Source organism: Streptopelia decaocto (genome assembly GCF_964273445.1).
Source record: "Streptopelia decaocto genome assembly, chromosome: 7".
Classification (NCBI taxonomy): Eukaryota; Metazoa; Chordata; class Aves; order Columbiformes; family Columbidae; genus Streptopelia; species Streptopelia decaocto.
In genome coordinates, this window is record NC_138661.1 from 17,377,367 (window position 1) to 17,391,941 (window position 14,575).

Consider the following 14,575-nt stretch of genomic DNA (forward strand, 5'->3'; position numbering starts at 1 on the left):
AGCAAATGCTCTGTCATGCACTGATAAGACCAAGAGCCTTAGCTTTGTTTAAATAGACCAGGTGTAAGAATTAAGAACTAGGTTTTTATTATGTTTTAATCCTTTTATTTCTGCCCCTGAATATTGGAAGTTGTCAAGAGAAAGCAAGAACAAGGTTTTGCTATGCTGTTCTCAATTAAAGGGATACTCTGGTGTATGTATGTTTATAGCAGAGCAGGCATCACAGGTCTTAACATATGTGTCAGCTGGCTTGCTACTGAGGGAGAAAGATGGACAAGTGACCATAAACTCCATGCTCAAGGTGAAAAGCAACTTTTTGCACCAAAGCCAGCTGGTAGCTGAAGGGATACTATTCAGGACAATCCAGTTTGTGTCTCAAGCTCACATGCAGAAACCCTTCAAGCACAGCAACACAGTTTACAAGGAGCACATGAAGCAGGAGGAAAAGATAGAAGATCCTGAAGCTGACATACCAGTTTCGGTGGAAGTAGATGGACAATGCTGGTAATTTCTGTGGTTAAAAGAGTGAGTTGAGAGCAAAGGGCTTCATGAAGGTCGGTCAGATGATGATGCTGAGATTAAAAGACCGACAGTAAACTCATAGCCCTATTTTACATCTCATTTCATAACCAGCCTGGTTGGACTTGGTTGCAGGGCTCCATGCACACTAGTGATAGTGATTCTTTGATTTACGCTGAGAAGAGCATGAAGTTCTGAACCCAGCACACCAGAGAAGGACTCATCAGACTTACATGAGTAGCAGCAAAAGAAGTGAAATGAGGTTTCGTCAGTTAGACATTTGCTGTATACGTAGCTACCTGTGCTTTCCTTGGTTTGATATCACTTCTGATTAGACGGACTCATTAAAAATCTTTGTCCAGACACATGGGAATCCATGTACTCTTACTTTCAGTTCACTAGGAGGGAAGTTATGTGGTGCTCCAGCTAGAGGACATCAAGCTTCATTTTGCTTCCATCTTAGATGTGGTCATTTCTCGATGCCTTATCGTTATTCTCATAAACCAGCCCACCTTTGCTCACTTGATCAGTTGAGATCAAACTAAACCAAGATGGAGGAGAAGGATTCATTTACTCTGGACCTGGCTTGGATCACCTTGCTGGATTCTCATTTATTTCTTCCAACAGGTGGCGAAACTCAGGCACTGCACCCAACCTAGCTACAGGGAGAGCTCTGTAAACTTCTTGAGTCATTGAGGCATCATAAACAGAGTATGAGGAAGATGGGTAAGCAGTGAAGTGACACATGGAAAACCCCATAGCTATAGCATAACAGCTAACTTTGTGTACCAAATGTCAACACGTCTCACAGAAAATTCAGGCTTTAATAAATGCTTTTTCATAATAGAGCCAAGAGATCTGACACTAATCAAACAAACAAACAACAAAAATCACAATGAAAAACCCAAAAATCAGAAAGAGAAGAAAATTCTTGAGGTCTTCAGAGATCACACCCAGCTGATTGCTGTGCTTTAGTCAAAATAAAAAAAAGTTCCTTGATGTCCAATAGGTGAAAGGGAAAAAGGTGTAGGGTGTTAAGCAAGCCATGGGAGTTTCCTGCAGTGTAAGGTTTTCAAATGTACAGAAAAACTGGAGAATGGAAGTGACAGGACAGGCTCAGTGTGTCCCATGAGGCAGGCTTGCCTGTTCTGTAGTCCTTCCTACTTTGCAGAATGCTTGTGTTACTGGTCCACCTTGGTGACAAACATAGCTCAGGAAGCTGTGCTTCTCAAACTGTGGTCTGCGGACAACCTGTGGTTGGCAGAACACTTCCTCTTGCTCACTGCTCTCCTTGTTCCCACTCTACTTTTGTGTCCACCCTTCATCTGTTTGGTGTTTGATCTACACTTGATGCTTTGCATGTCCAGGACTTCCTGTTCAGCCTGGAAAGCACCATGCTTAATAGCCAAGGTCGCAGCTGTTCCAGCTGCCAAAAGGTAAGGCAAACCAAGGGTCTTTTGACACCTCATAGCTCAGCAAACCTCTTCGTTCCCCACCTAGTCCACTTTCTGTTACAGGTAGCCTCAGTTTCAGCAGTGAAGTTTTGCACCCTGCAATTGAAGGCTCACTTCGGTGAGCTTTTCTGTAACCTGCCAGGGATTTCCAAACTACCCACTGCTGTGAAGGCTGACAGGGGCTGCCACACACTGACTGCAGGCACACACCTCTCCGCAGCTGGACCCTGCCTGCACATGTTCACATGTATGCCATGTGTAAGTGGAATAAATCATCACCTGGCCTGGGAGCTCCACTAATGGGCACAGAAGGATCAGGTGTGGGACATCTGCCCCTAAATCACTCACCAGCTCACTGAGCCCTCATCTCCCCAGTCACAGAAATCAACAGAGGAGATCACAAAAATGAGCAAGTGCTATTACACTCCTTGGTGGGAAGGGTGTAAGGGCCACTTCTACAGGTGGAAGAATGCTAATTCATGTGTCGATCTATTAAGTAGTAAGTGGCCACTGACAATCTTCTGCTCACGTATGACACTGATTGTTAAGCTGTGGTGCCCTGACTGCTGCCGTTAACAGGTTTAAAGCTAACAAATATATTTTTCCTAATTCTGCCATCATGCAGTCAAAGGACATGACCTCAGCTTACCTGGATTTTGAACTGAGCAGAATCTTGTCCCCATTCAAAGGTCAGGAGTCAGGTCAGCTCTGAAGAAGACTCGCTGGATGAGAGCTACTGATGTTGGGAGGGACATGTAACCACTGTCACTCATCAGAATGCAAACCCAGTGATTAAGACTAATGAAGGTTCTCTTACGACTTGAGCAGCAGGGCCGAGTTGCTAAGGAGGGCAGAAGGAGGGGGTGCTTGCAGCGCTTGCCGTAAGCCACCCAACCGCAGCAGCTGCGCTACCTGCTTGCGTTTCTGCTCTGATCGCTCAGAGAGAGCTCTCATTGCAGGGGTGCACACCTCAGGTGTTAGGAACCAGCTCTCAGCTCCTCTAGAAGAGCTGCTTTTCCTCCTAAATTAGCCAAGCTAAGTGCCTACAGTGAAGCAGCAGCAATACACCTGCCAAAGCCTCTTCTTTGACCCTCTCAAGAGTCTTTCAGCGTAGGAATGGTCTCAAGGAGTGGAGAGGTGCAACTAAATGTTAAGTTGCTAGCTTTACTGTGTTTCCTATGTTTATTAGCTCTGTTCCCCCATTTACATACACAAAGGTAGGTATATTATAAAGAATTGCATATGCATAAAAAACCCAAACAGAACACAAGCTAAGAACACATTACTTCTAGTACCCAGGTCAGCTCTACTGAAAAACAGTCTCACACTCACAGTCATGACATGGGCAGAAACAAGATAAAAAAACAAATGTAAAAAATTCCCTGGAAGAAGAGGCCTTCGTTCAAAGCCCCTTTATTCTTCAGTCTAGCTGTTTCCTTTAGAAGTTAATTAATGCAGAAGTTAATGCAGATGGCAATTGCTGCCTGTGGCCACACAGTGGACTGGGGCTACTATATCCTATTGGTGTAACATGGCTTGGCTTGCCTTCACTTCATAAATTATACTGCTATCTTTATGTAACCTTGTACATGTATATTTTGCATTCAACAATTCATCTCAACACATCTTATCAACTGTGTTTCTCTTTTTACTCAGTCAAAACATACTTTTGCAAGTCAAAACCACTTTGCAAGTTTTATTAGCCTACTCCCTTGCTAACAACAGACAGTTGCTGTGTTGAAGATAAGCCCTTCTCTGCCTTGTTCATAATCAGAGATTTTCAGGTCATTTGTCCTTTGCCTTTTTCAAACACAAATTATTCTCTTGGGAATTTTAGCATATCAGCAAAACCAAAGTTTTGTGTGTGTGTGCAGGCAATAAAGGATATTTTATACTTCTGCAAGGCCCTTTCACTGCAAAGAAGAGAGTGTCTGAAACGTGGACCCAGCCAGGATTCATTTCTGGCAAGGTCAGAGCAGCCAAAGAAAGCACATTTTCCTGAAGAAAAAGCTGCGAAAGCGTTTGCTAGATAATTCTACTTTAACTTCTCTGGAAAGGCTTGTGAGGCGCAGGAACCAGACAGAAACGTCGGGAAGAAGAGAAGCAATTTCCTAAGCTGTGAGAACATAAGGAAGTCCCAGCCCTTCCTCAGCCCCTGGTGTCGGTGTGTACAGGGGCCCAGCAGAGCCCCCAGCTGGACAGAAGACAGACGGGCTTGTTCTGCGCCTCTGGAGAACACCTCAAGTGTCAGGAGCCCGGAGCACTCCCGTTTTGACTGCAGGGCCAGGGCTATAGGCAGAGGTTTTGTCCTTTCCCAGCTCATCTGGCCAGGAAGGAAGACAGGAATGAAAAGCCGGGGAATGCTTTTCTGTATTGTACTCACTTAACAAAGAGGGGAAAGGGAAATGGAAAATCAAAGGGAGGGAGAAATTCCCAAATTCAAACTTTATTAAGAATATATTGTAGTTTTGCTTCACCTTGTGAGTGAATTTAGCATAGACATGAGACACACAAGGTACGAGGTGCTAAACACACAGGCTTGCATAAAGCTGAGCAGTTTTCCCCTTTTCTAAGAAATACCTGCAAATGCTTGTCTCAGTCATGATTGGCAACCAGAAATGGCCATTTTGCCAAGCGAAATAAATCCACTGAACTTTTGCCCTGTGGTATCTCAAGGAGCAGAGCACAGGCCTTCAGAGGGACCACCTCTTGTTAAAACACCACACAAAGGGTCTTCAAACCAGTCATTCAGTCACTGATCTGAAGACTTACTTACATATGAATATTCATATTTTGGGCAAGATTTTCTTTCGATGTCAGCATGAATATACTTCAATACATGGTTCTGTTAGTAAAAAAAAAAATAAATCAATCTCTAAATCTGTGAACTTACTCTTTTTCTGTCATCTTTAAGCCTTACTCCAGCAATTTCACACTCCTCACATTTAATTTTAACTAGGCATTGGAGAAATGTGTTTGTTTCTTGCTTTATGATCTGATAGGATCCCTGTCTGTGTTCACACTGATGCAAGGTTAGAGATCTGCCTCCCTTGGGGAAGGAGCAGAAGAAGAAAAAGGCTTGTTGGGATATGTCAGCGATATGGAAAGGTGGTGAAAGGGCATGGTCCCCTGTCACAAGGATGAGAGAGGTGTTCTAGTTTGCTAGGCTAAATTAAGCAACCTGCCCTGTGGGTGGGCATGGCCCTCATCATCCTGTGTTGGTGGAACAGCCTGGGGCCAAAGGACTGGTTAGAGGAGCAGTGTCAGAAACTCTTGAAATGTCTCTGCTGTGGCTGTGAGCTCAGCATGTGACTACAGAACCTGCCAAGCAGTGAGGCAACTCTGTCAGCTCCCGCAGTGCCAACTAAACTATTGCTGGAACCTCAAGCTTGTTCACTTAACAGTGTTTATGGTCACTTGGTCACCAGGGATACAATGCAAATAAACCATGAGCTGAAGGATGTGGGTTCACAGCAGTTTATGGCAACCCATAACACTGCTGCCTTGGTCATGTCCTCTGCAAAAAATCAGTGCTGCACACACCCCCACCTCCAGGCTGCTATTGCTTGTCTGACCCTGGAGCAATCTGACTCGGGGGGTGAGAGGGTAGAAGAAGGTTTGTGCTAGACATAGCTCTCTGGCCTGGCTCCCTGATCAGCTCGGTGAGGCATGAACAAATATTTGACTTTGACTCAGTCCACTGGCACCAATCACCCTGAATTACTCCCTGGAGCTGCTGCTTCTCCAGTAAGACCAGAGACCTCATGGGTGCAGGGGTTCCTAAAGAGGACACAACGATTAGGCACCTAAAGTTAGGCAGGGTGAATCCAGGCTAGACCTAGACCGCTAGGTCTAATAGCAAAGGGAGATGTCAGAATGCCAGTCCAAGGGACTAACCCCTACCTGTCATGCATCCCTATTGCAGGTGGCTCTTCACAGTGTCCCTCAGGCAATCTCTACCATGGTTCCCTAGACCAGAGGACTCCGTTCTGCTGGAAGGGTAACACAAACACTTTACCTTTTGGCTGGAAAGGTCACCAATGATCTCTAGTCTAAAACTAACTCACTTCTAATCCTGAGAAAGCATTGGAATGGAAGTTCAGCACAGAATTATATCAAAACATCCTGTGTTACGTATTTGTCCTCTCAACAGAAAGAACAAGTTCAAGGTCCTGCACATGGGTTGGGGCAATCCCAAGCACAATAGAGGCTGGGTGAAAAATGGATTGAGAGCAGCCCTGAGGGGAAAGACTGGAAGGTGTTTGTTGATGAGAAACTCAGTGTGACTTGGCAATGTGTGCTTGCAGCCCAGAAGGCAAATCGTATCCTGGGCTGCATCAAAAGAAGTGTGGCCAGCTGGTCACGGGAGGTGACTCTTCTGCGCCAATCTGCTCTTGTGAGACCCCACTGGGAGTACTGCATCCAGCTCTGGAGCACCCAGCGTAACATAAGAAGGACATGGACTCATTTTAGCAGTATTGGATTAGAAATAAGGAAGAAATTCTTCCTCACGAGGGTGATGAGGCACTGGCACAGGCTGCCCAGAGAAGCTGTGGCTGCCCCATCCCTGGAAGTGTTCAAGGCCAGGTTGGACGGGGCTTTGAGCAACTTGATCTAGTGGAAGGTGTTCCTGGCCATGGCCGGGGGGGTTGTAACTTGATGATCTTTAACATCCATTCCAACCCAAAACATTGTATGATTCTATGAAAGTCATCCAAAGCCAAGCTCTTTCCTGTCTGCTGATTCAGCAAGAGAAGCTCTGAGCTTTGCCTGGTTTCTGTTTTTGTGGGGGGTATCAGGAGTGACAAATTCCTTGGAGAGAATTCAAGGGGGGGAAAAAAGGAGAGGAGAGAAAAGTTCTTGGCAGGCAAGATGAAAGGTTGGGCCAGGTCTCAAGCTGTCTTTTAGCCAAATATGTGGGACAACCTTCTTTTACCTAGAAGTCTGCTAGCAATTTGCAGAACAGTGTTGCAGGTAGCCAGCAGAGCTGTCAGTCTTCAGATTCTGCTATTTTTTGGTCTCTGTTTCCTTGGAGAATTTTCCCAAGCCAGCACATAATTTAATCCAGTTCACAAGGGGCTGCAGCTGCTTCCAGTTGTGATCAACAGCTGCTTTTACCAGACAGAGGCTTCAAAAGACTGGCTTCCTCCAGAGGGCCACAGGACGGGTGTACCTGAGCTGTGTGGATTCCCTACATTTGGCAAGGTTTCCTCAGCATCCAAAAAGTTGTATGTATTCCATTTTTTTCAACCCAGCATTGAAATTCCCTAATAAATCATTAGCCTTGCAAAAACAAAGTGAAATTAACATGGTCAGGAGATAACTTCAAACAATGGACAGGACAGGTCTGTCAACCCTACCAGGAACAGCGTTGATCCACAGATGCCAACGAGTCACCTAAGGCAAACACCAGCAGCCCCAGCAGCACCATTATCTGGGCCAGAATTGCAGCCCTGCCTCAGAGAACAGCTCAGGGCTCAGTTTCGTGCTCCTCCTAGCCCAGGGCAATGGCAGACACTGCAGAAAGGGCAGGCTCCCGGCCCCATGGGCACACACTCCCAACACATCACTTTTGCTGCTTCTCTTGCTTCAGCTGTACAGGCTGTGTAAACACTGAGGAAGCTGGCCCAGCTGTGGAATCCAGCAGGGAACTCATCCACCAGAAAGAAAAGGCTTTTTGAGAACTGGAGTCTGTTCCTGGTCTCACCCAAACCTAAAGGTCTCAGGCAAGGCCAGGGTTTGCTTAACAAGGATCCAGGCAATTGAGCTACAAAGTAAGTGACTAGAATGAAATCAGCTCCATGAACTTGTGCCTCAGTTTCTCTTCCTACAGTGGCAGTAGTAGAGACCTGCCTTCAACTGGTTGTTGGAAGGCTTAATATTCATGAAACACCCAGAGGTCCTCTCATACTTACAAGAGCTTTATATTAATCATACAGTGTAATTAGGATTAGTGAAAAAGCTTTGTCCCTTTTGAAGGTACCAGTAATGCAGAAAGCAGAAATCCTTTACTCAGACATAAATATATTCCCCGTTTAGCAGAAAGGTGATGGAAAGTCTGGGAAAGGCACACTGTGATATGCATGTATATATTCATCTATTTGAAAAGAGCTGTGTTCCTTAGCACTCCCTGGCTCGTGTGCATATAATAGAATATCTATTTAGGAAAGTGTGACAAGCGTAACCAGCTATGCAATGCTCACATCTGCTAATCATTGCTGCTCAAATAATCATCTTCACTTGCAAAAAGATTTATACTATTTTGGGTGCAGGCGAAGAGAAGCTAAGTACTCCAAACCTCTTGCAACTGAAATCTTAAGAGAAGCATTGCCTGAACGTTCCCACTCCAGCAGGGTATATTGACGCAAGGATCTCATTTGTGGAGGTGGGTAAAATTACTTTAGATAGCTCAGAGAGGTACAAAACGGACAGAAGAAAGGCTTGCGGCTACAATAATTACCATATTGGGTGATGCTTGTAGCTTTTATTTTTTTTTTTGTATTTGCACTGCTTAAATAGCGCTGCGTGCTTGACCACAGCTGCTTTGCAGTGCTGTTCTATCGTACTTTCACAGCCCCCACCCCCCAACCTTCACAGCTACAAATCTCTGGCTGAAAGCTTGCCCTGCTGCTCTGAGAAGCAAGGACCTGACAGCCTGGATTCTGAACCCATTCCCTCTCCAGCTCCAGAAAATAACTCCAGACTGACACCAGCACGTGGCTCCAACTCAGCCATGTGCATATTTGTGTTTTAGGGATTCCCTCCATCAGAGGGAGGATGGGGGTGACATGTGTCCCTACACTGTAAGAGCAGATGGTGGACGCCAGAGTGGTGAAGGGAGAGTGGGGTGCTGAGCGTCTTTGCAGAAAATACAAGATACACACAAGCAACCTTGTAGAACAGCCCCACGCCCCTGCACAGCAGATTGGGGTACAACCATCACACAAGGACAATGCTTCTCTACCCTGCCCACCACAGGCTGCCTTCTCTGGCAGGGGTGTATAGCCCTGGTTTGACAGCCAGGTTTTCACCCCTGCAGATGCTGTGCACCCTTTTTGGCCTGCCTGTTCAGCTTTCTTCTCACCGCTGCTTCTCCTTGTGCAGCTAGATTGGTGCCAGAGCCCGGGTGTGCCCAGCACCCTTACACCTCCCACTTTGCAGTGTAGATGTTTCCTGCCCTTGTAACCATGGATTTCAGAGCACTCCATGGCTGGCTGGCTCTCCTAGAAGAGCTGCACACCCTCATTCAAGTGGTGTGCATGCACAACAGGACTAAGTAATGTGTATCTCAAGTAATTTGCTCTTCAAATTCATGGGTAGCCCTTATTGATTTCACCCCACAAGTGCCATACTGTGTCCCCTGTGGCCCATGGCTATTATGTCTAGTAAACTGACCTAGTCTTGAACAAGTCCTACAGATCTGATAACATAGTCAGTAACCCAGGCCATGCCCACAAGGGCTGTAAGGGCCTCTGCTCATTCAGCAAATTCAGAAGAAGAAAGCACCTTCACTAAATCTCTTGATATACCACCTGTCCCCAAATTTTAAGACAGACATTTTCTCATACACGCAGACAGGTTGGAATGGTATTAGAGTATTAATGTTTGAAGGTTTTTAATCATTATAAAATGCCTAACAAGCACTCCACCCGTCCCCCCCAGCTCAGACATAATGATCGACAAACACTCACAGAGGTAAAAAAGTCCCTTACCTGTCCACATACAACCCTCCAAAAAGTCTGCAGAAATGTAACCAGGGAAGCAAAAGATTGGCAGGATTTTGATCTCTTAATCCTCAAATTAAATGCTCCTTAGGAGCAAATTATTTGTCCTAAAATAGACATAATTAATTGACCAGCAGAATGTCTGCTATAGATCTTGCAAGAGTGAGAAACTGATGTACGTACCTTCCCTGAACAGAACAATGGTTTTCAAGCTCTTCCCTTCTAAACATCAGTATCATCTTGCTTTTGCCACCCTAAAAACTCCTAACAAATTTCAGTTAATCAATTCTTATTTTGCTCTGGTGCTTGTAGTGCTGCTACTCAGTTATTATTCATATCTATGACAACAGTGGCACAGGGAGGGTAAGATCAACAAGCATGAGGCCTTGACTTTTTGGATGGTTTTTGAAAATAAGCGCCATTTACTTAGCGGTCTACTAATTTACTTATCTATATTGCTATAGCATCCCCAATCCTCCCTAAGGATAAGGGCATGTTCATTGCTGGAGAGGGCCCTTACCTCAAACTGGTTTGGTAATCCAGTGTGCAGCTGTGATAAATGTATGCTGCTGCAACGTCCTTGAGGACGAATCCATGCCCAACCCCACTGCCTTGGGGGCCATCTCCAGTGTGAACTGCCAGCCCATCAGAACCCCATGGATGAAGAAGCTGGAAGAGGAGACAGGTGGATACTGTACTTGGTTACTAGAAAAATGACTCTGTAGGGACCAGAGCCAGCTGTGGAGGCTGCATGTGTCTGGGGAGTGGGAGGTGGACAGAAACTGAATTTAAGACAACTGGGTGATATAGTCTGGCTCCTATCGGGTTCTAGATGAGGATTTACTCCGGAGATTCCACTTCAGTTACTCATGGTGAAATAGCTGCCCAACACCACAATAAAAAATAATCTCAGACCAGGGCCAGGAAGTAATCTAGGGCACAGGTTGAACTGCAGTCCATGCTTAGGCCAGTGCCTACTCTTAGATACGAGAATTGCTACTTAATCGCCTTTTTAGCATGACTTTGTGTTAACTGCTTCCACTCGTTCTTGAAGGCCTTCTTAAAGCTACCTTTCTGTAGTCAAAGTTTTCTTCCATTCTTGTTTTCTTAGTTTTGATCCATACTATTCAGAAAGACAAATCTGAAATATTCTTTGGTAATACGAATACTTCAAACGTGCAGAATATTATGCCTTAAAAAAAAAAAAAATCAGACATCTCAGGTTAGTAATTATTCCTGCATTAATTCCTCAGAAGTGCATTCCATGTAAGGGCCCAGATCAGCACAGCGATCTATGATCCAGTTGTTGCTCTGAACACCAAGGCTGCCAAGACTGGGTCCATCCCAGCACATCCCAGCCCCTTTGACTGTAGAACCACTTTGTACTGATGATAATGTGGCAAGGAGAGATAAACTCTCCTTGGTCCTCTAGAGAACAGGTGCTAAATGAGCTTTCCCCTCATTCTTTCTAATTCTAAATCTCATAATAGCTTCTTCAATACCCACATTAATTGTCATTAATTTGTGTTTCATCACAAAAGGCAACCTAAACAGTCAAAAACATACACACACCCTTCCCTATACAGGGGGAATACCTCTGTTATACAGTTGGGAAAATGTGATAGTCCTCTGGGACATCACAGGGTTTTTGATGAACACACCTACCCTCTACTCACAGATCCATCTGCACTAGAATTTGGTCACACATTCCAAACAGCTGCCTTTTCTTCCTAATTTCCCTTCCAAACTATTTCTTTCTAATCTTAAATGGAAAAAAATCTTCCTCCCTTCCAAAATTATAATGGCTAAATATCTGCAATGGACAATATTTTGTTCTGATTTCACCAAGACACTTCAGTTTCTGTACTCTTTAGCAATCCAAGCTCACAAGCATTTAAAACTTGGGAAGTGAATCTTGCTGCAGCTTCCTTTTCTAATGGATTGATTTTAGGTATTGGCTTTCCATGTTGTTTTCAAGATCCTTCTGAGTCTCACAGGCCTGTATTTACCAATGTATGAGTTAAAATATAGTCCTACTATCATTTGAAAAAATGCTATAAAATGATAATCTCTGAGATATCTGGGCTATGTACACATGGTTTAATAAGGGATGGAGCTGACCCAAATTTGTGTCAAGCAACTCTCACAGCTACTCTCCAGAACACACTACTCTACACATACACACCTGTACACACAGAGCAAGAGAGATGCATGCACCCATGTGTTGTACATTTTTCAGCCTGTGCTGCCTCCAGGATTGAAAGTCAACAATACAAACCAGCATGTAGCCATTTAGGACAGGAAGTGAAAAACTATATTTAGGTGAAACTGTAGAAGATGAGCAGAATATTGCCTACATTCATGTCCCCATTCCTGTGAACACTGGTATGAGACTGTCTGGAATGGTGAGTTCTCTACGCAAGGGTAATATTCCCAGTGTGGTCTACCCTCTAGCAAAGGGACAGTTGCCTTCCGCACTATCACAACTGTCACTGCACAACGTGCTCAAAGGATCCGCTAAGTTTGGCGAGTACTCGCTTACTGACAAGCACTGGAAAGATCACATGACAAGACAGTGTGGTTGTCAAAATGCTTTTCTGTTAAATGCATTTAAGGAGATGTTATGTCTCCTCTCTAGATGCACTGCATTCAGGCATCTTTGGAGAGCACCTCCTTCTTTGTATCTTTGCAGGATATCCCGATCTTGGTGCAATGCATCCTGAGCACAGACATTTCCTTCCTGAGAAGCACCATCCCCCAGGATGCAGAGCGTACCCTTTCCAGAGCTTGACAGACAGCAGAAAGATTTGATAACACTGATTTGTTTCCAGTTGCCTGAGCCATCCCTTCCCCACTTCCACACCCCCATGTTCTAGACCTCCTGCAGCCAGCAGGACTTGTCCTACTTGTTCAAATAAGCTTGGATTAAGTCCTTTACAAAGGATGGCTCTTGAGGAGTATTTCAAAATTGTTTTTTCAGTTCAAACCTGTAAATGTTGGTATTAGATTTATTTACCCCAATGCAGAGACTGATATATAGCCTGGGCAGAACAGTTACTTGATAAGAAAGGTTTTGTGGCCAACAAGAATCTAAAAGCTCCCAATCCAGCAGAAGTCATGGGTTTGATATGCTGCTTACCAGAGCAGATCAGGCTAGGCAATCAAAACAGTACCTTTCAAAGCTAAAATCTGTGAACCTATGAGACTTGCTCCATCTCCAAATTCTTTCAGTGCTTGACCTCTTTACATCTACATTCATTGCATGAAATCTGTCAACTCTGATGGTGGTTTTTGTGCCAAAGACATTTCACTGAAAAGATGCACAATCATTACTTCATTAGGCAGCCTGGTGCCCCAGAAATGGGAACCACTGTAACCCATCGCAGCTACCTGAACCAACCATTATCCCAAAGGACTATTTAATACTTGCATATTATGTCTCTGTCTCAGTTCCCATCTGTTCTCCTCATCATATATTTCCCAGATGTTAGAATGAAGGCATATATGTTTTCATGAAACTGTGGTCACCAGGCTCAATCAGCTTACATTTCTCCAGATGTTTTGTGATCTCACTCCTTATTAACATTCCTAGGAGTTAGCCTGACTCTGGGTCAGAATTACTGGTTAAATTTCTCTCCCAACCCGTTTTGGAAGAATGTGATTAGATTGATCTCTAGCCAGCCCCTAGATACTTTCCTCCCCGCATTCCTCTCTGAGGAGCTACTAATTCTGGAGGCAGATTTCTCTCCAGTGTCTTTCTGTCATTTCAAAGGTGTGAGTCAGCCAAACCTATTAATTTGCTACATGCAGAATAGACCTTTCAATCATTACTAGACATGGACACATCGATACTTTCAAAGTTGCTAGAGTACTTTTATGATAACTTGCACTGTCATAGTTTCTGTGAGTAAGCTTTCCCATTTAGTTAATAATCCGAAGAATATGGTGAATGAAGGTGCAATCTCATTAACTGCTCATGCAATTTTTGTCCACAGAATTTTAAAATCAGGTCCAAATTCTCCACTGGCAGCTTGCCTTATGTTACAATGTCTTTTGAAAGCTATTGATTTTATCTACACATACTTTGTGAAATTGGTGCCTAATTCAATCTGACCATAACAGAAAATTAGCTAAACATTAGTTATACACATTTCTAATTCTGTAACATGTTGGAGGCCGCAGGGTATGCATGCTGAAGTGTAAGTTTGAAGATCTTCAGCAATATTGTGGCATGTTAACAGAGAGTTAAAACATTTTTTTCCTAAATACCTAAGTTCCTTTTTATGAGTGGAAGATAGATTGAAAATAAAGACAATCAGTCAATGAAATAAAAGGCCGTTCCGTTAAAGTGTTTGGATGCTCATAAACTTATGAAGAACACATGAGACATGCCCATTTATCCTTCAGTATTCCTGCATTCCTGCAACCACTTGATTTATAGTCCAAATGCAGGATCTATGGCTTATTTACTTTCTCATGCAACTCTAAACTGAAAGCAAACCTTTGCAAGCATGTGGCTCCTTTCAGACAAGCTGAGAAAAAGATAAACAGTATAAATCTTTCCGTCTCTCATTACTTGGCATTTTAACTACCACAAATGAAGGGAATATATTCAAAGTGCAAATTCTTTGAATTAACATCTACTAAGTTCCTCTTGCCAGTCTACAGGGACTGGATTCTTTCATTTTTTCCTTACAGCTATGTGACCTTTGTCCCTCAGTGTTTAACATTAAGTGGAACTGAGTAATTGTACCTTGGAACAAGAGTGTCAGTGTTGCACTTAATGTAAACAACTGAACAAGGCAAAAGCAGTGACAGCTGCAGCACAGGGTTCTCCCTCCGTCCCCCGCACTCCATGTGCGGATTTGGGAACAGTGC

At 44.1% G+C, this 14,575-nt stretch overlaps 1 protein-coding gene across 1 annotated transcript in view; it reads right to left on the minus strand.

Annotated features, from left to right (window-relative positions):
* Positions 1-14,575, minus strand: part of RIN3 (Ras and Rab interactor 3) — a 69,788-nt gene that overhangs the window by 54,038 nt on the left and 1,175 nt on the right. The window lies entirely within an intron of this gene.